Source organism: Pseudopipra pipra, chromosome 1 (assembly GCF_036250125.1).
Source record: "Pseudopipra pipra isolate bDixPip1 chromosome 1, bDixPip1.hap1, whole genome shotgun sequence".
Lineage (NCBI taxonomy): Eukaryota > Metazoa > Chordata > Aves > Passeriformes > Pipridae > Pseudopipra > Pseudopipra pipra.
In genome coordinates this window covers 20,132,374-20,154,051 of record NC_087549.1, presented here as the reverse complement: position 1 = coordinate 20,154,051, position 21,678 = coordinate 20,132,374, and the positions used below count along the sequence as shown (strand labels likewise).

The following is a 21,678-nucleotide window of genomic DNA, read 5'->3' as shown; positions in this document are numbered from 1 at the left end:
CACCAGCTGAGAATCTCTTAGGAAGTGCAGAAAGCAGTACAGCAATACAGATTCTATTGAAATGAAATTAACTCAAACAAGAATCCCTTTTTCTCTCCTGCCCTCTCTAACTATGTGTATTTAACACAGCCCTGCATTTTGACCTTGTGAACATGAGCCAGTTGGTCTGTCAGCTCACATTAATGCCTAAACTCTGTAAAATATCTTAATGAAGGCATCCAAGTTCAGACCCTGTTAGGGAATGGGGTTTTCAAGATCGACTGTAAAAGATGCCTACTCAAGTCAGTTGGTAATGAGCAGTGCCTGAATGTCTCTTAGAAAAATAGTAATTTATATTTCACTAGCACTTAAGAAAGTTGTTATGCTTGCCAGCATTTACCATTTTGTAAATTGGCTGGATCTGTTCTCTTGGATTGGCTATTGTATTTGGGATAATAATATAGTACTTCAGCAAACTATTTCCAAACACATATTGGCAGGAAAATCTGACATAAAACCCATTAATTTTTAAAGTTTATTTCTCTGTTTTGCTTTGGCATGTCAGTTTAAGAAAACAGGGTGCAGAAGTGTTTAACAAAAATCTAGAATTTCCCATAAAATTTGTTGTAATGGGCTTAACTTAATTGTATCTAAATTAGTATCAATAAATTGTCACAGTAGTCTGGATTATTTCATGAGACACCCATACACTTTAGAAATATGTATTTTTTTAGTATTTGAGGCAATGTATGCTCACAGCCCAGAAAGCCAGTCCTGTTCTGGGCTGCATCACAAGGGGTGTGGTCAAGGGAGGTTTTCATGCTCTTCTACTCTGCTCTCATGAGAGCCCACCTGCAGTACTGTGTCCAGCTCTGGGGTCCTCAATACAAAAAACACATAGACCTGCTCAAGGGGAGGGCCAGAAAGAGGATCTGTGCACTGCAGCTGGTCCCCTCTGGGGACAGGCTGAGAGAGTTTGTGTTATTTAGCTTAGAAAAGAGAAGGCTCCAGGGAGAACTTACAGCACCTTCCAGTACTTAAAGGGGAGACTACAAGAAAGTTGGAGAGGAACTCTTTACGAGGGAGCGCAGTAATAGTGAGGGGCAGTAGTTCTAAACTGAAAGAGGGTAGATTAGGATAAGATAAAAGGAAAAGAAAAATTACCTTGAGGGCGGTGAGGCACTGGCATAGGTTGTGCAGAGAATTTGTGGATGCTTCATCATGTTCAAGGTCGGGCTGGATGGGGCTTTGAGCAACCCGGACTAGTGGAAGGTGTCTCTGTCCATTGTGAAGGGGTTGAAAGTAGATAGTCTTTAAGGTCTCTTCCAACCCAAACTATTTATGATTCTATGATTCACTTTCTATGTCATTTAAGGCTCTGTAACATATCCAGAATGCTAATTGTAACTCAGTTAAAATAACAGTCAAATGGAATCTTTCTTATATTTGTAGGCAGAACCTTGAGGTACTCATAATTCAGGGTTAGAAACTGAAAAATTGAGTGAATAATGCAAAATGAATTTAATAAATATCAATTCAAAAATCAGAACCCTCCAGGAACATTTAATCAATACTCAGTTTCTTTCCAGTTTACAAAATATCTTTAGGCTTAGGGCCATTTTCCAGTCAAATTTTATGAATATTTGATAAAAAAATATAAAAGAGTATTTACCTACTCAGAAGTCATGAAGTCTTGCTAATATGTACTAAAAGGATATATTTTAAATTTAAAAACGTTTACTCAAGAAACATCAATCCTATAACAACTGTTTTATTAGTCCTTCAGTGTTTCCTGACATTTAAATTATTCCATGAAGCCACTAATTAAAATTAATTCAAAGCTCTCTGAGTTATTTTGCAAAAATTCTTTGATACTCTTTTGGAAAATAAGCCAAAACCAGCTGAGGCATTATTAAGGAAAAAGGCCTTGCTTTCAGACCATGCTTTAAACTTGTTGACATCTGAGTCAATCCTCTTTTTGTCTCAAAGTTCATATTGGACATTTGGAGGGCAATGTCATCATCCTGACTCCCAGTTTTTCAGAAAGAGAAAGAACATTCGTGCCAGATGGTCTCATCCTTTTTATCAGATATGTAATGGTGATAGACAGCATGTGAGTCAGGCAGCAAGAAGAGAATGAGACAGAGGCAAGGAATATAGGTGTCAAACATATCCTTTAAGTCTTCATTTTTTGCAGAATAATGGAATAGATACCAATGCAGAACAGGTACCCTTTGCATCTCAGAAAGCAATGTGTGTTAGTTCTAGGCTCTACAGCAGACAAAGGCACAACATGGGGTGATGTAAAAATATACTATATTTTCTCAACTTTAATTCTTATTCTTCAAGAGATTTTATGATTTTCTAAGACTCTAATTAATCCTGAAGGATTTCAGAGAAATATCAAAGAATGAAGAAGAGAAGACTCCAGGGAGACCAGATTGTAGCATCCAGTGTATAAATGGGCTTATAAGAAAGATGGACAAAGACTTTTTTTTCAGGGCCTATAGTGTCAAGAGGCAATGTTTTTAAACTGAGAGAGAGTAGATTTAGATTGCACAAAAGGAAAAAAAAATATGATGAGAGTGGTGAGGCACTGGCATAGGTTGCCCAGAGACATTGTGGATACCCCAGCCCTGGAAGTGTTCAAGGCCAGGCTGGTTGGAGTTTTTAGCAACCTGCTCTGATGGAAGATGTCCCTGTTCATGGTAGTACAGTTGGAATTAAAAAAATCTCTAATATCACTTCCAACCTGAACCTTCCTATGTCTCTATGAAATGCTCTTTATACTAGTAGTAAATAAGTTGCTTGTGCAATTCTTGTCACTTAGTAAGAACACCATCAAAAGTAGACCAAGATGCACAGGGGGCCTATTAAAAAAATTATTTTAATATTGTTCAGTATATTTTAACTTTTCATGTCATGACAAGTTGCGTAATCATTGGCAGAGAATTAGACATACTCTTAAACAACACCCAGATCAGGTATGACGACAGGTGGTATTACTTGTTTAGTTTTAGATCGATGTGCCATTGGTCTCAATTCATGGTGCAGAAGCTGCATCACACATACCCCACCATAATATATATAATAAACCATAATATATCATAATAGTCCTAAAGTTAAGGACAAGTTGCTTTTTTTTTCCCTTGTACTCTGATCCTAATAAAACTTTCTTTTCTGTTACTTATTTTACAGCTTGGAGCATGGTTTTCCTATTCCTATAGTCCCTATTTTCCTACATGATTGGTTTGACTTTGCCTTTGTTTGTTTGGGATTTTTTTTTTCTTTCCCTTTTTTTCTTTTTTTTTGGGGGGATAGTGCTTTTGGCTTCGTTTTGGGATAGTGCTTTTGGCTTAATTTTGGCTTCATTTTGGCTTAGTTGGATTCATTTCGTTTGACTTATAAAAGTGTAGAAGTTTGTATCTTAGCTGTCTAGTCTTCCTTAAGAGGAAAAGGAGAAAAATAAGCAGTGTTAGTGAAAAAAATTAATCTCTTTCCAGGAAAGACATCTAAAATTTCTTAGATTCTCTAACTGCCATTTCTTTATGGTTAGTTTAAGGGACTGAATGATGGCTTAGGGAGCTTGCTCTCGAGTACCTAAAGTACTGTTTTTTTTAAAGGAGGTGAGATCACCCAGTCCCTTGAGTTTGTGGTTTGTTGTTCCATTTGTTTTAATGAAAATTTAATATTTTTTAATGTAAGAAAGGCAGCTGTTCTATTGATAAGCACATTGATAATGTTTTTAGGCTGCTTTTCTCCTGACTTTTTAAATGAATCTTAATGATGATGATGGTGATTGTTAGTTTGGATATCTTAACATGTAATGTTCAGCACCAGGCAAAAGTTTTGATTTCATTTAGTATTTTTGGAAACTGCCTATGTAAATGGATGATTCTTCTATTTTTTTTCACAAAGCATTGTCCAAAAGACATGTAGATGCCAGTACTTAGCCATGAGGACAGTGATAGTTTATTCACACTTTACACAATGCAACAAGTTCAAAAATTTTAACTTTAGTTTGAAACTCATCTCCTTCATCTCTGTTCATAGTCAATGGAGAGAGATGCATTTTCTAGGAGATGATCCAGAGAACCTAAACTTAGTTTTCTGTACTGAATTGCCCACTAGAATCCTCTGCCTCTTTCCACTGACTGTAGAGTTAACCTTGGGAGAGCACATTCTCCGATCTGACTTGCAGAGTGTTTGAATATCGCCGTGTAAGTACACAGCAAATCTAATGCTCTGGAAACACCTGTAAGTCAATGTGCACCCATTAAGGTATATGTTGAAAATGATGGTTCTTGTCCCATATTGTACAGATAGTACACAATTGATTTTCTTTGCAAAGCAGCATCTTTAAAAGCAGATCACAGTGTAGCATGTTAGATCAAGTAAAATCTGTTAATTCTCAGATAAAATATACTAGATTTAATTTTTATTTTAAGGTACATAATGATGTGGTTTTGGGTACCTGTGTTATTTAGTTTTCTAGTTCTGATTTTTTCTATATATGTTGAGTTTCAGATGGGAGATTTCAGATACACATACACTTGTTATGTTACAGATCAGATTTCATTGCTACTGAACACAGCAAAAATTTATTTAGTCATGAATTTTGTCTTGCTATTAATTTTATCTTTACGTACTCTTGATAATGTTAGATATAGTATTTATTCAGTTTTTGGTAGGTAAACATGATTTACTTAAATCCATTTAAATACCATTATATTTGTACCTCAGAGTAAAAGAAAAAAATATAATCCCTGTGTATTTCTGATGTAATTTGAGAGTAAAATAGAAATTAAATTATTTTAAACATATGGGGATAACAGGATTAATGCAATTTAAGGATCAATAAGAAAAATGGTATAGAAAATCATTCTTTCTTTGCTAGCAAGACTGAAATTCAATGTCCCTTTGACAGAATTACCTTTATGTTCAAATTTACTTTTGTAGTGAATTTGAGAAGAAAGCAGGTTTATTTGTGACTAGTCCTTTCATCACGTTTATGATGAAGGTTTATGATACCCTGAGTTATAAGCTTGAGCCCTCACTTTCAGGACTGGATTGTAGGTTTTCTTAAAAAGCTCCTCTCTGGGGGTTAATAGGAACATTTATGGAATATTATTCCTTTATAAAGGCTTATAGGTATGCTGCTCATTTTGGCAGAATTGTATGAGTCATTTTTAGATGGACTTGGAACATCTAGATTCTGCATATCAGGTTACTGTTTGTGAGTCAGCAAAAATGAGTTGCTGATGACCTGTCATTTGGAAAAGCAAGCGGATGTCAATACCTGTGGTTCTTTGAGGCATCCTGTTCGTGTGGAGGAATGGGACTTCTCCGTCCTCACCACTCAGGGATCCCGATTCTGCAGTGGCAAGAGAGCTGCAGGACCTCACATCGCCCTTTTCAAGCCTGGTAGGGAGTAGGGCATGAGCAGTTAGGTACAGCCCCAACAAATATTGATGGCCTTAAGATTACATGTTGAGTGCCCGAGGTGTCTGTGCATCAAAGCGATACATCTCACACAACTCCAATTACTGTAAGGTAAGTAATTATTCTCTCTCTTTTTTTTTTTCTCTTCTCATGATTATTCCTGCAAAAAGGCAAACTGATTAAGTCTCTGTATATGAGTAGAAGGCTTTATGTGAGAAAGGGATGACTGCAAGAGCTACCTGTAAATACAAATTTTGAATTTTTTTTTTTTTAGCCTTTGCTCTTAAAAATAAACTACCAGAACTCTATCCGCCTCTACCTGTGAAATTTTTATGTATCTCCCTGATCTGCAGTGGCTAAACAATAAGTAGATAAATGAAATGTTTATTACACACACAGGTGGAAGAAATAAGTATGTTTTCACATATCCAGACTATTGCATAATATCTGGTGGGTCATAGAATAGTAAAGATAATAGTTTAAAAAAGGTTTCAGTCTCCTTTTGAGGATTTAAATTCTGTGGTCTTCCTAAATGTTCTTGGAATATAATGCTTCTGAATAAGTGTCCCAGTACCTTAATTTTGTAGACATTTCTTCTCCTTTGGTGTCTGCAGTTTGGAAAATAAGCAAAAAGCAGGCTGCTTATGTATTACTGTATATTATCACTGGCTTTTCCTGAGAATTCTGCTGAAAACCTCAGTGCAGGGCACTGAATTCTCCGAGAAATCCATCTCTGATTAGATTTTCTGTTGTTTCTTCACCAGTTAATTACATTTCTTAAGCACGACCACAAAATGTAGACTGAGACATATCATTTTATGTTTTTTTTCAGTAGACTGCGTTGCATATTTTGAATCGGTTAGCCATGTCCTATTATTAAAAGATGCTGCAAAGGAGCATGTCTTTGTGATACTAGTGTGCAGTTATATTTTGTATATTCAGTGACCTACTATTTTGTAGCATTTCATATGAGCCATAAGAGAAAATGAACAAAGACTAAATGCATGAGTCATTATTTGCTGAAAGGATCTTGTATTCACATTTTTATTGTGTCCCTCAGAGTGAACATGTATGGTTTTTGTTTTGCAGGGATTGAAAGCTTTTTCTAGTGAATATCAGAATAAATGTGCAGTTGTCTTCTTTTGCTGTTCTTTCAACTGGAAAGTACAATGCAGCCCCAGCTTGTACTCTCCAGGATGAAAAGTATGAAGTTTTAGAGAATATTGACTAAATACTTCTGTTATTTTTAAAAACTGTCCCTTTTTGAGAAAAAACCCAACCCTTTAAATGTTCAAAAAAAAATGCATTAGTAGAATATAAAACTACTTTGGCACTAAACTGGTTACTTTATATAATTATTTCATTATATAATTAATATTGGGAAAAGAAGGTAAAAATAGTTAACTACTCTATGCTAGAAGGCTGGAAATTTTCATAAAATAATGATTTATTGTAAAATAATTTTTTCTGAATACTAGAAAAATATAATTTATTTGTATCTTGGTATATTTTCTATTCTAAGCTAATAATAAAAGGTGGTCCAACCTCATAGGTTTAGAAGCAAGGGATGCTATGGATTTGAAAATATATGATGTGTAGAAAGCTCAAATTAATGAACTCACTGAAGTATGATTTTAAGAGAGAAAATATATGTAAAAATTTCCAAGGCTTTCTAAGCCTGAGGATCATACTTCAGGGACATACTGAATTTTGATAATTGAGAAATTTCCATATAAATGTCTTTGTAAATGTGACAAATGTAGGTGCAATATTCCAAACTAGATAAGGGAGTATTTTTTTTCTTCTCTCCCTCTCAGGTTTTTGATCCAACAGTCATTTTATGCCCTGCTCAATGTCCTCATTAAATGCTGAGAAGAAAAACAGTTGCACTTTTTAACTACAATAGCATAACATGTTTAATTCTACCTTCATTTATTTCAAAAGTGTTTTACAAGCACTGGTAAATTGTTTTCTATTTCAGAAGTAATGTAATCTGGGATTTAGGAAAAAAGATTTGAATTCTAAAGGCATTTACTTACCATGCTTGGTTTTATGTTCATTGTGAAAACATAACAGAAATATCTGTTTTACTGATCAGAATGTGGTAAAACAGCAATATTATGATTTATATAAGGGTATAAATCTTGATCTATATAAAGTGGGCCAGAGAGTTCATAAACCTGCACTTATTGAGCATTTTGATGTTAGCTGTTTAAGCCCAGAAAACTGGCTTACAGAGAAACTGTCTCATGGAATTGTCAACACTCTACTGGTTAAAAGATTTGAAACTTTATTTAACTTATGACATGATTGCCCGTTGTCTCAGCCAGCTTTCATCTCACTGACAGATCTCTGGATGTCTTTTAAAAATTGGCAATATCTGTGGTCATGCCTGGAATTGCAATTAAATTGTAATGTTTGGACATCTTGGTCCATCTAAAAATCAGGCTTCCCACCAACACTTAACTTTAACCACATAAAGTGAAGGCTGCAGTTATCCATATAGACACTTTTTTTCCTGACATTCTGCTTTTCATTAGAAAATCTAGTGTGACATTTAGCAATAAGATCTTTCTTTTTTTTTTTTGATGGATTATTTTTTTAGATTTAAGGGTCTGGATTTCTTTAGGGGATACCACAGTGTTGTTCATAGTGATATCAGGAGGAGATGACCACAGATAATAAACGTCAGATTAAGATTTGTTATAAATGCATCATTTTGCATTTGGCCCAGTACTTTTAATTTTTTTTCTTATTTTTATCATAGCAACAGCAAAGAGCAAATGAAAAGTTTTAGTAAAGTCAACTACAATGAAAAAAATCTGGTGATACGCGGAATAATTATTTCCTGTTGTCAGCTCTCCTTTTGTAAAAATGTAAAATTTGTCTTAAATCTTGTTGAACTCTCTTGAATTCTCTGAATATGACCGAGTATGTGGACTTCATTGCCTGATTTTCATTTTTAAAACTTACTGGCTCCTGACTGGTTAACTTTGCGTTATTAACCACCACTACAAAACATGTGACAGGAACATCAGCTTTCAAGGAATGGGTGACTAATTCTTCAAACGTGAGGCAAGGCATGCTCTGCAGTCACACTACAGAAAATAGCTACTATTATTAAAATAGTTTTTACTCTTTAGCATAATAAAGTCTTAAAAAGAATTTTTGTTAAGGCCAAATTTTTGTTTCAACTGTTCACTTTTTAATTAAGTTTTCTATACTGAATATCTGAAAATAATGTTCAGACTTATTGATGTTTTTCCATATTACAATTTACGCAGAAAAAAAATGATCATACTATAGTCAGGGCTTATTATTTTAAGAAATATTTATTTTAAACAGTTTTTCACATAGATTTATGAAGTTCAGAGAGCTATTTTGCTGGGTGTTAAGGAAAAGTTATAAAGAGACTTTAAATCCTCTACAGCAGCATTTCTACGGAGATAAAAATAATAAGAGGAAAATAGTTTTTCTGGTGAAGATTATCTGTCTTAAAGTAATGGTTTTGGGAAAAGCCATGAAATATGGACTGAGGTGTTAGGCATTTTTGAGAATCTCAAAATCCTTCCTGGAGTAAATTTATCGATATCAGAACCACTAAATAGGCCTCCTAATGTAATGAAGTGAACCTCATTTACAGTAGGTGCAAATTAAGCTGCACATGCTCTCTTGCTTCTCTTCCCATTTCTTTTCCCACAGCCTTTTCTTTGAAGTTCCACAGATGTATCCTTCCCTCTTTTTTCTGTCTCTCCATTCCACCTTATGCTGAAGGCATAGAGGAATAATCTGAAGGTGGTCACGTTCTGAATGCTCAGTAGCCCATCCATTGCATAACTACTTGTCTGAAATTTTCGTGAAGATTGAGTCATAAATCCCTCTCCTTCTTTGCATTATCAATCCGAATTTCAAATAAAGGTTTTGTCTTTGCCATGGACTTACTTCTTTTTCAAATTCAGAAGAATGAAGTGTTATTTCTAATCAGAGTACATACGCATTGCTCTTATATTCATCGTGAATTCCATACAAGAGAACATGGGCAATCAGCATTGAAACTTCCTCAGACAGTTGCAGCACTGGAGGCTTTGCTTATGTGTTGTGATTTCACCTGAACTTGTGTTCAAGGCTAGGCATTTTCCACTCTGCAATCTGCAACATAATATTGTGTAAGAATGGTGAAGATAGCATGTTAAATCATTTTAACTGTCAAAGTAATTGTTAATAATTGTAAGTGTAATTGTACCACTATTCCTCAGTGTATTACTGACTGTAAGAAAATTGTGTGGGTCACCTCAAACCAAGAATTCTGGGAGTTTTCTAATTTAAATTGGTGTTTTCAATCTTGCTATTTGCTTATTATCCAATTCTGGTATCAGTGTGCTTCAGTTTTATCTCCCATGCTGATCTTGAATCATTACTTGAGAAAAGCCTTCGTTAAGTCTGGTTCATATGAAGAGATACTGTTCAATCCAATGCCTGGTTTTTTTTGTTGCCTATCCTCAGAAGGTGTCATAAAAGATGACCCAGAAAGATAGTATAATCTCTCAGGAAAAGGCTCTGAAGATAAATTCTTTAAAAATATGCTTTATTGTAAGGTCTGATGCAGATTCTCTAATGGAAGAGATTTGATTTGCAGTTGGACACAATCACAACACTGCATCTGAAACCCTCTTGTTAAAAATTGGTACAGGAATATATATGGATCCCTGGTGTTGATAATGTTGTGATTTTGCCATGATCACAAGATGCTTTTGATGGCAAAGAACAGGAATATGTGTGGATTCAGTAAGACTAACTAACATATGAGAAGCATTTCTATATAAGGTGCATTTCTATTTATTTGCTCTTTTGCTACCTGGTATTATTGCCCTCAGTATGCCAGTAAACTATTGAACATATAAAGAATTGGAAAGTTTAAAAAATGCATAAGCAGAAAAAGGTTTTGCAATAAAATTGGTGTGCAGGTTATGTTACTGGAAGAAATCTGTATTTGGTTTTTGGACACCAGAACAAATGAACCCTCTGTGTTAGAATATTTGGAGTATTTATGTTTTGCTGTGCTACTGGAACTAGTGTAATTATTGTTAGACAGCAGGTAGCTTGACAATAGAGTGGATCAGGAAAGGAAATCAAGCCTGTGTTGAAGCTCCCTTTAATAGTCAGTGAGCTTAAGAAAGAAGTCCAGAGGATTAATTGTCTCTTGATCTTTGGAAGTAATATATATTAAAAACCCCCTCTTAAGCTGGTGCTTGATCTTGGTCATGGAATCAGGCTATAAAACTGCTTTTCACATGTCCCCATTAAAACTGCATGTGATTATTCACTTCTGCAAGCTGTTCATATGAGCATTTTTGTAGGGATTCCTAGCACTAATGTACTGACCCTAACTTTACTTGGGCTGTCGTTCCCATTTTTTGTAAGATAATCATCCCAGAGGCATTTTCAGGCACCTTCAAGCTTGCCATAAACAATGAAAGATGGAGACTTGTATTGTTACTTGTTAAACTCTTTTAAGGAGACTTACTGAAAATTAAAGAATTTTGTAGTATATATGATAAGGCCCTTGTGATCTTGAATTCCTTATCTTGGCCACCCACTTGTTTTTTGAGAGCAAAAGTGCATTTTTTTTGGATGCTTTTTTGTTTGTTTGTTTGTTTTTTTCTTTCTTTTCTTTTAAGGTAAGGAGTAAATTATTATTGTCTTGTTGCTAGTCTAAGGTTGATTAGAACACAAGGTTCTCAGTTAACCCCCTCCTTTCCTTTGAGTTCCTAGACAAGGAGGTATCAAGCACCCCAGGCAAGAAATGTTGTCCCATTCCAGAACGGAAGACTCTTTGGGCCAATATCCACCCTAAGAAGGAAGAATAAGGGGCAAATCATTCCTAATCATATAAAGCCAGAAGAAAGTTTATGAAGAAGCAAACAAAATTATATTTGAAAATTTGGGAGGGTGAATGATGAGAAATATCTTGAAAGTGGGAATATTTCTGCACACGTGTTTAGGCAGCTAATAAACTGGAGTATCACTGTTTCTGCCTGTACTTACATCCAATAAATTACAGCTCCTGTACTATGTACAATACTCCCTTCTTATTTCCCACAAGCATTGTTATTACAGAAAATGTATTGACAGAAACTTAGATTAGAAATATCCTGGTTTGTATTTTATTTTCTGCCTGTATATCCTAGCACTGATTTTTTTTTTGTTTGATTTCTTTAGGCAGTATTTGTAAAATCAATTTACAGTTCTATTTTTTCAAATTGTTAATAAGCAAAATGTCATTATCTTTTTGAGTACAACTCCTTTAGACTCAGAATTTATCATATTTGTCATTCCTTGATGAGCTTCTTTGCCCAGCATATCTGCTAGTGATCAATACTGATTGCAAGACCTACAACTTCCATACAAAATAATTAATGAAAGCATTTTAATCCACTTCACTGAAATGCATATGTTTGTGTTTGCTTGCAGCTCCCCTGGATTTTTAAGATTATATTAGAATAGTCCTGAACGAGTTCCCAGTCCAGGTTCTTGCAGTATTTATAAGCTCCTGTGGTAGTCTCTCTGATTACACATAATTTACATAAAATGCCAGTCATCTCACTGTCTCTATTACAATCTTTAATCATTTCATTTTATGTGATGAATAGATTCCTTATCCTTGATAATCTGGAACTGAATTGCTGAGTCTGGATTGCTGTATGCCTGAAAGACTCTTTTTTAAATCCAGAATTTTTTAACTAAGAAAGTACCATTTGCAGACAGTGAGATAACATGGACCTACCAGTGTTAGGTTGTCCTGACCTGAAAATGTTGAGAAAGAGAGAAAACAGAATTTTGTAGTAAGTTGAATTAGGATGAGTTGCATATTTCCACCCTTTGCCAGCCTTGCAAAGTCCTCAAGTATTTTGCTGGACCAGCCTTTTCCTGCGAGTCTGTGTCTTTGATGATTCCTGACAAAGAGTTTTCAGAATGTCTGGCAAAATGTTGAATCTCTTGGCTATGAACATGTTTTCCATGTAAAGTTTGCTGTTCGCAGAAATGTGTGCTATTCCTAATGACTTTAGAAGTTTGACTTTTTTCTCATATTTATTCCAGTAGTGTAAAAATTTTCCACTTGACATTTCCTTTATGTCAAAGCAGAGTAGATGAACGTAGGTTGGCACTTGTCTCTAGAGGTCTCTAGGGATTTTGCACTGGAACTATCCTCTCACAATTAGTGCTGGTGCAGTGTAACTTTCCTGTAGGTAGTTAAATGGTGTAGTGGAACAGAGTTATCACAAGGCTCAAGAGCAGACCTTGTGCAGAATAAACAATCAGGAAGCTAAGGCAGTAATACAGCATGAAGCATAAATTTGGAAAGCTGCCTCTTTCTAGTGCATTGTCTCTAAGAGACGATCAGAGACACAGCAACGGGAAATTTTTCAGATAGTGTATCTGAAAACCCAGACAGCACAGACATGGTGGGCATCCCTATCTTCTGTCTGGGATCTAAAGTGAAGGAGTTCTGTCTAGGCAGCCATAACTGTTCTATCCTGCCTGTTTGGGCTCACATAATGACTGCGAGTTGCGAGCTGACTGCTTAAACTACTGTGAAGAAAGTTCTTTGGCTTGAAAAACATTGTAGAATCATGTCTTACCAATACATAATATAGGATCTATAGCTTTTTGTAGAAATGCAAAAAATTTTTTCATGTGATCTGCTTCTGTGTTGGATAGACCTGTGCTGCTTTAAAATACACACATTTAATTCTTTACCACCAGCATGTTGAGAATGACAGTTGAATAGGAAATTTAATTTTACGTACTGTGGTAATTTCCAAGAGTTATTGAATACACCTGTCTCATTGCTTAGTGGTCCAGCTGATGCTCCCTGGCATGAACACGTTTAGCCTGACAGTTTTGTCGTGGAGAAGCTGCTGCAGACAGCCTATCATTCATTGATGAGCCACCACTGATTTCATTCACAAGATTTAATAATGGGCCTCTGCCTCCCGTTACTGAAGAAACCGGACACTTTCACAGCGGTTATTTTCTGCTTGCTCTTTTGTGGAGGCATCAAAACAGCTTAGTATGATCTATTTAATCTCTTCTAGACTGAAATATGAATCACAGAGATATTTTAAAACTAAAGTTCATTGTATGATATCACATATATATTGTAATTGTGGACACAATGAAGAGGGAAAAACCACAGAAAAGATGCACTGACTCATGTTCATTAGCAAAATTCCAGTTTTAGGAATTCAGTAGTTCAAAACACCTCCAGAGACATTAATAGGCAAAATAATTTTCAAATGACAGTTCATGTTGCTGATATTTTCTTAGTTTGTTCATTATTGAAGTAGATATATTTTTTAGGTATTTTAGTAATAATGGAGTTTTTCTTTGAAAGAAAATTCTCCTCTTCATCAGACTTATATATTTCCATTTAGGAACCAGGATACTTTCATCTGCTGATAAAAGCACCTGCTAAACAATCCCTGCAGTAAGAAACTCATACACTTAAAAAATATTAGATTCAAAATGAGATGAAATGATGTATACATGAAGTGCATTATGATATATTCTCTGTAATGGCTGAAAGAAAAAACTTCATTGGTGTCAGAATGCCTTTTCTAGCAGTCTGAAATCACTGTTATTGAGGTAGAGAAAATCTAGATTGCTGCAAAGTCTATATTTTTCCCATATCATGCTACCTTATCATGGCTTAAATTTGTTATAGTGAAATTTGGTTTGTGTATGGTGCTTTATATTAAATGTTGTTTGTAAGCTAGTTTGAAAAGATAGAAAATGCTGTGGAAAACTGGAAAAATGTGTTTTTAATTTATTTAATGCAAATGAGGCTTCTACACATTTGCTTTCTATTATTTTCACATTCTCACAGACATATTTCAAATGTCTGTTCTGGAAATAATTACTCTATTGATTTTCACTCCATTTTTTCTTTAAAATGGTATGTAAGAAAAGGTATTTTCAGTTTTACTGGATGTTCAGCACATCAGGCTGTAGAGGATGCCACAGCTATTTTTGCCTAATGGTTGAAAATTATGTCAAAATTTGACTTCTTACAAACTAAATATAATAGATATTACATAACTTAGTTTGAGGCCTAGAACACAAAGCAAATGCTGAAACTAGAACACAAAGCAAATGCTGGAACTAGTACCACAAAACATGAAATACTGTAACTGCACAATTTTAAAAATAGTTTAAATGAAATGCCCTGACCAGCATGTACATTTGTAGGCAATAGTACTGTAGCAAGGCACTAATCAGCTAAGTACCATAATCCTCCTTATAGGGTAAATTCTTACTTGACCTCCAGCTATATACAGCACATGGTAACAGCATTAAACTATAACACTCCTCTCATGCTCTCAATAGCTTCCCATTGGGTCAGCTCTCTGACTTGAATTGCTGTTGTTTCATATATTAGACTTTATTTTTTTCCTGGATGCCTTATATTTTGTAATTGCATTTTGAGGGAAGGGAAAAGATTGTAAAATATATCTAAAAAATTTTGGCTCAAAATGAAGAGACTGTTCATATGATTTCACCAAACCTAGAGGATTAAATGAAAGCACTAGCGAGAGCAGAAATTGATGTATTCTCATGAACCCGAGGCTTCCAACTTCCCAGATGTGCAGTGGCTGATCAAAAGGTAAAGCAGGGAAGAAAGATGCTGAATGTATTGTGTGAAAACAATGTCTAATACTCAGCATTTTTTGTTCTTCTGGGGGATGATTAGGAAGATATTTTTTACTTCTAGCAAAAAAGGTCAATGAAAGTACTGAAAAACTTTTTCTTGTGCATCAGATATATGAGAATATTATCATTAACAAAGTCTTCTTTTAATTAAGTTTCTTAAATTGTATTCTATTTTCTGTGACAGAAATTTCTTGAAAAGTTATATTTCTTTGAATAAAAATAGTATATGTGGAACTTTGAAATGTCCTTGTATTTTATATTATTTCTCCTTTTTAGTAACAGTTCAGTATTGTATTTACTCCTTCTTATGTTTTAATGTTTCTGTGACCTACTATTCTTTTAACACCATGGATTTTAAACTAATTTGAATCCTGCTGTATGACAGCTGTTAATTGATTCCATCCTTCTGCAAATTATTTCTGTGGTGTCAGTACTGATACAGATAATGAGAATGCACATTCTGACCAATTATGCTTGAATACAATTTAATCCACTTGCTATTGTTTTTATGACTAACTGCTTTTTTAACACAAAATTTTTATTGAAATAGGTAAGATATTTCTTGTTTATCTATTAAGTGGAAACAATTAACAAAATAATAATTCTGAAAATGTTCAAAAGTAGAAATGAAGAAAAATCTCAGAATGTTTAACCTATTTGTAAAATCAATACATCTGAATGAACACTCAGATTAGAAGATAGCTATTTTATTTACCTGTTTGCAGTTCTCTAAAATCAGATTATATGATGTAAGGGTCAGTGAATACTGAGTCAAAGTAAAGGAGGACAAAGTAATTTCTACCATTAGTCCAATTCTCCTATCTGTTTTAATGAAATATCTGATTGATTTAATAAAAAAAAGTGAAAAAAAACTTATTACCTAAATACTTCTAGAGTAGCAAGTGATACTTAAAATCACTACTTTCGTTCATCAGTTACTTGTTTTTTTCATGTTATAACTCTTTTCCTCACACAAATGGAAATTAGCCCTGCTGCAATGTTGAATATTTGCTGAATTGCTTCTATAGAAAAGTATTGTTTTATATGTCTGTGCAATCATGTTGAGTTCAAAGCAAAATTGTTGTCAGTGGTGAATTTAATTATGTTAATATTTTGTTACTATTCATTCCATTGATACAAGTATTCAATGAATTAATATTTTCAGATAAAATCTAATAGAGATCAATGTCTGCACTATCAGTCTCATGCTTCAGTAAATTTTCTAATCATCATTGTAAACTTAATTAATTATTTATTATTAATAATTATTAATTTTTATTTAACAATATTAATTATTGTTTGGAGATATTTAGCTGAAAGATATTCTAATGGCTCAAAGAATGATTGCTATAAAAAAATTACAATATATGGCTGAAATGGGGAATGGAATATTGTCTCATATGAGCTTTATGAAATGAATTGCTTAGATATCTGAGTTGTAGATGTACTTCAGGGCAGTTTGTTTAAAACTGTATTGGCCAAGAAATGCAATAAGCACCTTTTCTTTTTATCAGAGTAGGCTGTTTAAATTAATTAACTTGTGAATTGTACATTGCTTGCTTACATTCTTAATCTTATTTTGAGGGGGTGAGAAACTAAGGAGAGTGAACAGACAGATCAGAAGATTAATCTAGTATAAAACCAGACAGCATACCAAGAACTGCAAAAAGAGATCTTGGTAGGAACTGGGACTGCTCAGAAGTCAGAAAAAGCTTTTTTCAAAGAGCTGGAGCCATAGCTGCTTCAGAGAGCAAAATGAATTCTCATGCACAATGTGACTCAGCAAAAGCAAAAGTTATAAGCAGAGAATGAGAAAAGGAGTTAAATCAGTACCAGACTCCTAAAAACGTTGCCAAAAATAGGGAAACATTTTGCTGATTCTTCAGTATGGCAATGGAAATCTGTGGAAGTGTTTTTATAAGTGAGAGGGTAGGACCCTCCCTGGAAAAGGCAGCCAGATCTTAATTTTGCACAGCAAGTTTTCTGGGTTCATTGTACTCGTGGGAGTTTTGGTTACAAGGTCCAGAGTGTGTGCAGCTCACCTTCTGGCAGCCTAGAAACCTCTTTGCAAGGCCTCATGATGGTGTTTTATCTGCTCCCTGTCACTGTTGCTTTAAACCAAGTGCCTGACTGTCTGTTGAATACAACACGTAGAAATATAAAAATTTTGAATGGTAGAAGAACTATTCCTAAATAATCACTCAGGAACCAACAAATGCTGTTTCCATGACAGGAGCCCTATAGTAATGGAGAGACAAAGCTGAGCTCAGTGTATTTGATGAGGTCTCTAACAGGAAGCCCTGTCTCTTGCATGGTTTTTGTGACAGAGTTCTAGTGGAAAATGTGAATTTTTACCTTCTCTGAATTATTATTTTATGTACTGAAAGATCACATTTTGAAATTGCAATATGTGCAGGAGAAATGTTGTCGGTTTTAATTTTTCAGTCAATTTTATTTCTTGCTAATTTATAGGAAACAGAAAACAAAATATCAAAGTATTGTCTAGTAAATTATGATTAGGTCTTACAAGTAGATGACCAATATTCATTTTTCAAGTAGTAGATGGTGGCTCAGGCCCACTGAGTCCTTACTTTTTTTAGTTGACTCAAAGCTTCTAATTTATAGAAATTTTCAAGTTAAGCACAGATTAATTCAGTTACCCATATGTTTAAATGTATCTTTAAAATGATATTTTTGTGAAAGTTTTCTCCAGTTCAAATGTGTCTTCTATTAGTCTGAGAATAGGTTAGTAGCAGGAAGGCCTGAGGTCTAGTTTTGACAGTGATATAGATACTTTCCATACTACAATATTTTTGAATACCTGTGACATCTGAAATGTGATAGAAACCCGATTTTTAAAATTTCCATTTCTACAGTACACTTGGGTTAATTTTTTAAAAATCTAAATCAAAGGAGAAGAGAGTTTGCTCTTTAAGGAAGAATACAAATGAATTTGAAAGGCTTTCAAGCTATTTAGTTCCATTATGGGAATCGCAGCCATCAAAGCCGAATAACTGTCTTATATTCCTCTATGTCATATTTTAAGCACTTAATTCTATTGTAGTGTGGGGGAGTTGAATAATTTAACTTTATGAGCAGGAGGTCAGGTTACAGTCAAGCTATTTGCTTTTTCATAATATTAGTGATGTCTGTAGTGCACTGTAAATAAGATTTCCATCGGTGTAAGCTTATGGGTTGTTTGTTAAAAGACCAAATGTCATGTATTGATAAATTAAAGTAAAAATAAATATACAGTAATAATTAGGAAAAATTAAGTTTCAGATTCTACATCTGAAAAAATAGTATTTATAAACTGTGCCTGACAAAGAGATTTATGCGGGTTCTAGAGTTTTTTAACCATAACAGAGATTTTATTTTATGGTTGTTTCAAACAAGCAGTAATCACAATGGCCTGGAGAATTTTTTGGTGGTGTGGTAACCTTTTCAGGAAGGGTGGTAATCCTTCTGACAGGAGATGTATAGTGCTTAGTTGAGTTGGCAGCTGGAGGGTGTGTATCACACCTTTAAAGTTCTCTTAACTTTTAAAGTTCCAGGAAAGTCCTGGAAAGGCAGGAGTAGTCATTTTCCATGGGGTATCCAGCTGGAGGTATATGATGAAAGGCTTTTATTAAGGTATCTTTAGGTAGTTAATGGTGAGAAATGGATTAGACACAGGCTCGTGAAGGTGAGTGAGAGTTAGCTAGTGATCTAAAAATAACAGCAGATTTTTAATAGTAGTGACTGGCCATAAGTTTTCAAAAGTACTGTTCCTCCTGCCATGATGTCATAACTCTGGTTTAAAATATATAACATACATTATACAACTATATTTATGGCAGGTATTGTTAAAATTAAAAAATTGTTGAATGTTAAAGGGGAGCTAATTGTGCTATGATGCCCAGTAAAGAGAATGACAGGCTTGAACACCAAGTGATGTGGTGACTGCAGGGCAGGATGAGCCCTCTCCTGACAGCAAGGTTTCTGGCTGATCAGGTGTACAGATACAGTTAATATATTTCTGATGGATAGGATTAACTTCTGGCATTTGATCCCAGTAGTCAAGCTGGATACTTCAACAGGAATGAAATTAATTAGAAAGGGAGTTTGATAGTGCCAGTCAGCATAGGCCAGGAATTAAATTAGTTGGTTTTATCTATCAGGCTACTTTGTCTGAAGAAAAGCACTCCATTTTCAGGTAGGTCCTTTTTCTTGCATGTGGCCTAGCAGTTGCCACATGCAGGGCACCTGTACAAAGCTTTTCCCTTTATGAAAGATTGGAATAGATTGAGGATCCAGATGCTCTTTGCATTACTGTTAGCTATGGATGGTGTTCCTAAATTCATGTCTTAGCAATAAAATGGAGGATGGAAATGACTGTTTGTGGTAAATGTAGCACACAAGATTGGAAAATGTTTGTGTGAGTGGTGTAAAAATATAATGCTAAATTGGCACATCCTACTGTCACTAACCTAGTTCATACTAGAAAAAAAGGTGGATTTTTTGTAAATCCCGTGCCAGTTCATCAGATGATGTGTTTTCCTGATAAAAATACATTTTCCTCAGCAGTACTGTTTTTACTCATAAAGAAATCTATCTCTTTAATCCTCTCAGCCTTCCCTCCATGAAATTATAGCAGTAATGTTTCCAGAAGTGATTTCTCTATTTTTCTATGCATCCATATGAGGAGACTGTGACATGTAGTCATATATATATATACAAATGTATGTGGGGAGTGTGTGTGTATTTTTATAATCTATTTGTAGCTAAAACAGATCTCCTGTTGTTTTTATTACTGTCAACACAAATATGTAGATATTTAATACTGAAGCATGTGTACACTCAGACTACTCCAAGGCACATGTGAGATTTGTCAAACTAGATTCTGTACAGTTTTGTGTGTTACACAGTACATCGTGGAGTTGATATTATAAACAATACTTATTAGAGTGTTTTAATGATTTGGAGGATTAAATCTATGCAAAAACCTGTGGTTGTGGATGGAACTTGATCTTTTGGTAATATTGACTGAGTATATGTGGTATGTTAAATGCATAGTATGTGAACATTTCATGTGCATGTGTATTGGTCTCAGTCTTTCAATGAGATCCACATGAATGAATGCTGTATCTGCTGAGTGACATTTATTTCAACTGCCTTGACTGGAGATGAAAAGATTTTGCCTATATGGGGTACACAACTGGGGAGGGGAAGTTATGCAAATTTTTATTACAGGCATGGCAGAAATTATCAGGGATTAGATAATTTGTTATTAGAACAATTTATTTTGGGGTGTGTCATATTTTTCATCAGCTAAAGTATTTAAGTGAAAAATATTTATCTTCCTTAGAGCATTTCTGAACGTAATCTCTGTTGTCTTAATGAAAACTCCAATGTCTTTGCAAACTGTCTGCATTCTGGTAGTTCTGTTGTCCTAATTGTCCATTCCCGTTGACCATTCTGGTTTTAGACTTATGAAACTCTGTTCATGTCACATTAGAGCGATTCAATGTGAGTCTCCAGTAGCAGAATCTGTAGAGACTTTGTTAAACTTACAGAGGTTAGGATATGTGCTGGTACTAACATGACACTGTAATAAGACAGATAGGACATCTTAGCTTCACCATATATGCAAATAGGCATCTGCAAGATGCTTGTGCTACTTATCATGCTTTGCAGGAAGAGTTTCATTTTTGCAAGATTGAGTCGGTTTTCTAATTTGTAGATGCCATTGTAAAGCTAAATTACTTTAATATTTACAAGGCAAAACTGGGTCCAATCTTTCAAGCACAGTTTAATGATTCTCTGTGGTACCTAAGACAGTGCAGAATGCCAGTTTGCCAATCACCACCGCCACACACACTCTGCTCAGACAGTTGTGGTTTTCCCTTACTGAGAAAAGACTGCATTTCCTTTCTGGCTGTGAACATTTTTTCTCCTTTCTGGCTGTGAACATTTTTTCTCCTATCGGCTAAACACAGAGCCCTTTATACTTTCTTGGACACTTAGGGAGAAGCTGTTTCTCTTTCTCCCCTTCACTAAATTGAAGGGTTTCCTTTTTTCTTCTAGGACCATTGTGGCAACAAGAAGACTCTGTATTTGCTCACTTTTTTCCCATCCTTCTAAACACTAGGCAGGATCTCCTGGTTGCTGCCTGCAAGACTGCCCATCAGGATCACTGACCATTTTGTGAGGGTAGAAAACATTTTAAATGAGAACTTAATTATAAAAACAGAACTAAATATAAGAAGAAAGGACTGTAAATAAAAAAATTGCGTCATATATGTATTTTCATTACTTAAAGCCTGAGTTATCTGTATTATCACAGAGAAGTCCCACCTCTCAGTGTCTTTTATCCACATCTGGGATCTTTGCTTCAGTTTCCTGCAGGTAACTTCTTCACACAAGGGTGAAAAGCCAAGCATGAATCAGAACATGTCTGGAAGTACCATTTTAAATGTTCATTACCCTGTAAGGATTGTTTTTTCCCTGTGAAGAACTACTCCTTATGTGATTCTTTCTAATCACATGGCAAACAATGTTGTATCA

The 21,678-nt window shown here is 34.8% G+C and overlaps 1 protein-coding gene across 22 annotated transcripts in view; it reads left to right on the top strand.

Annotated features, from left to right (window-relative positions):
- The window catches only part of RIMS2 (regulating synaptic membrane exocytosis 2), a 451,223-nt gene that overhangs the window by 169,741 nt on the left and 259,804 nt on the right, over positions 1–21,678 (top strand). The gene's annotated exons all lie outside the window — the stretch shown is intronic.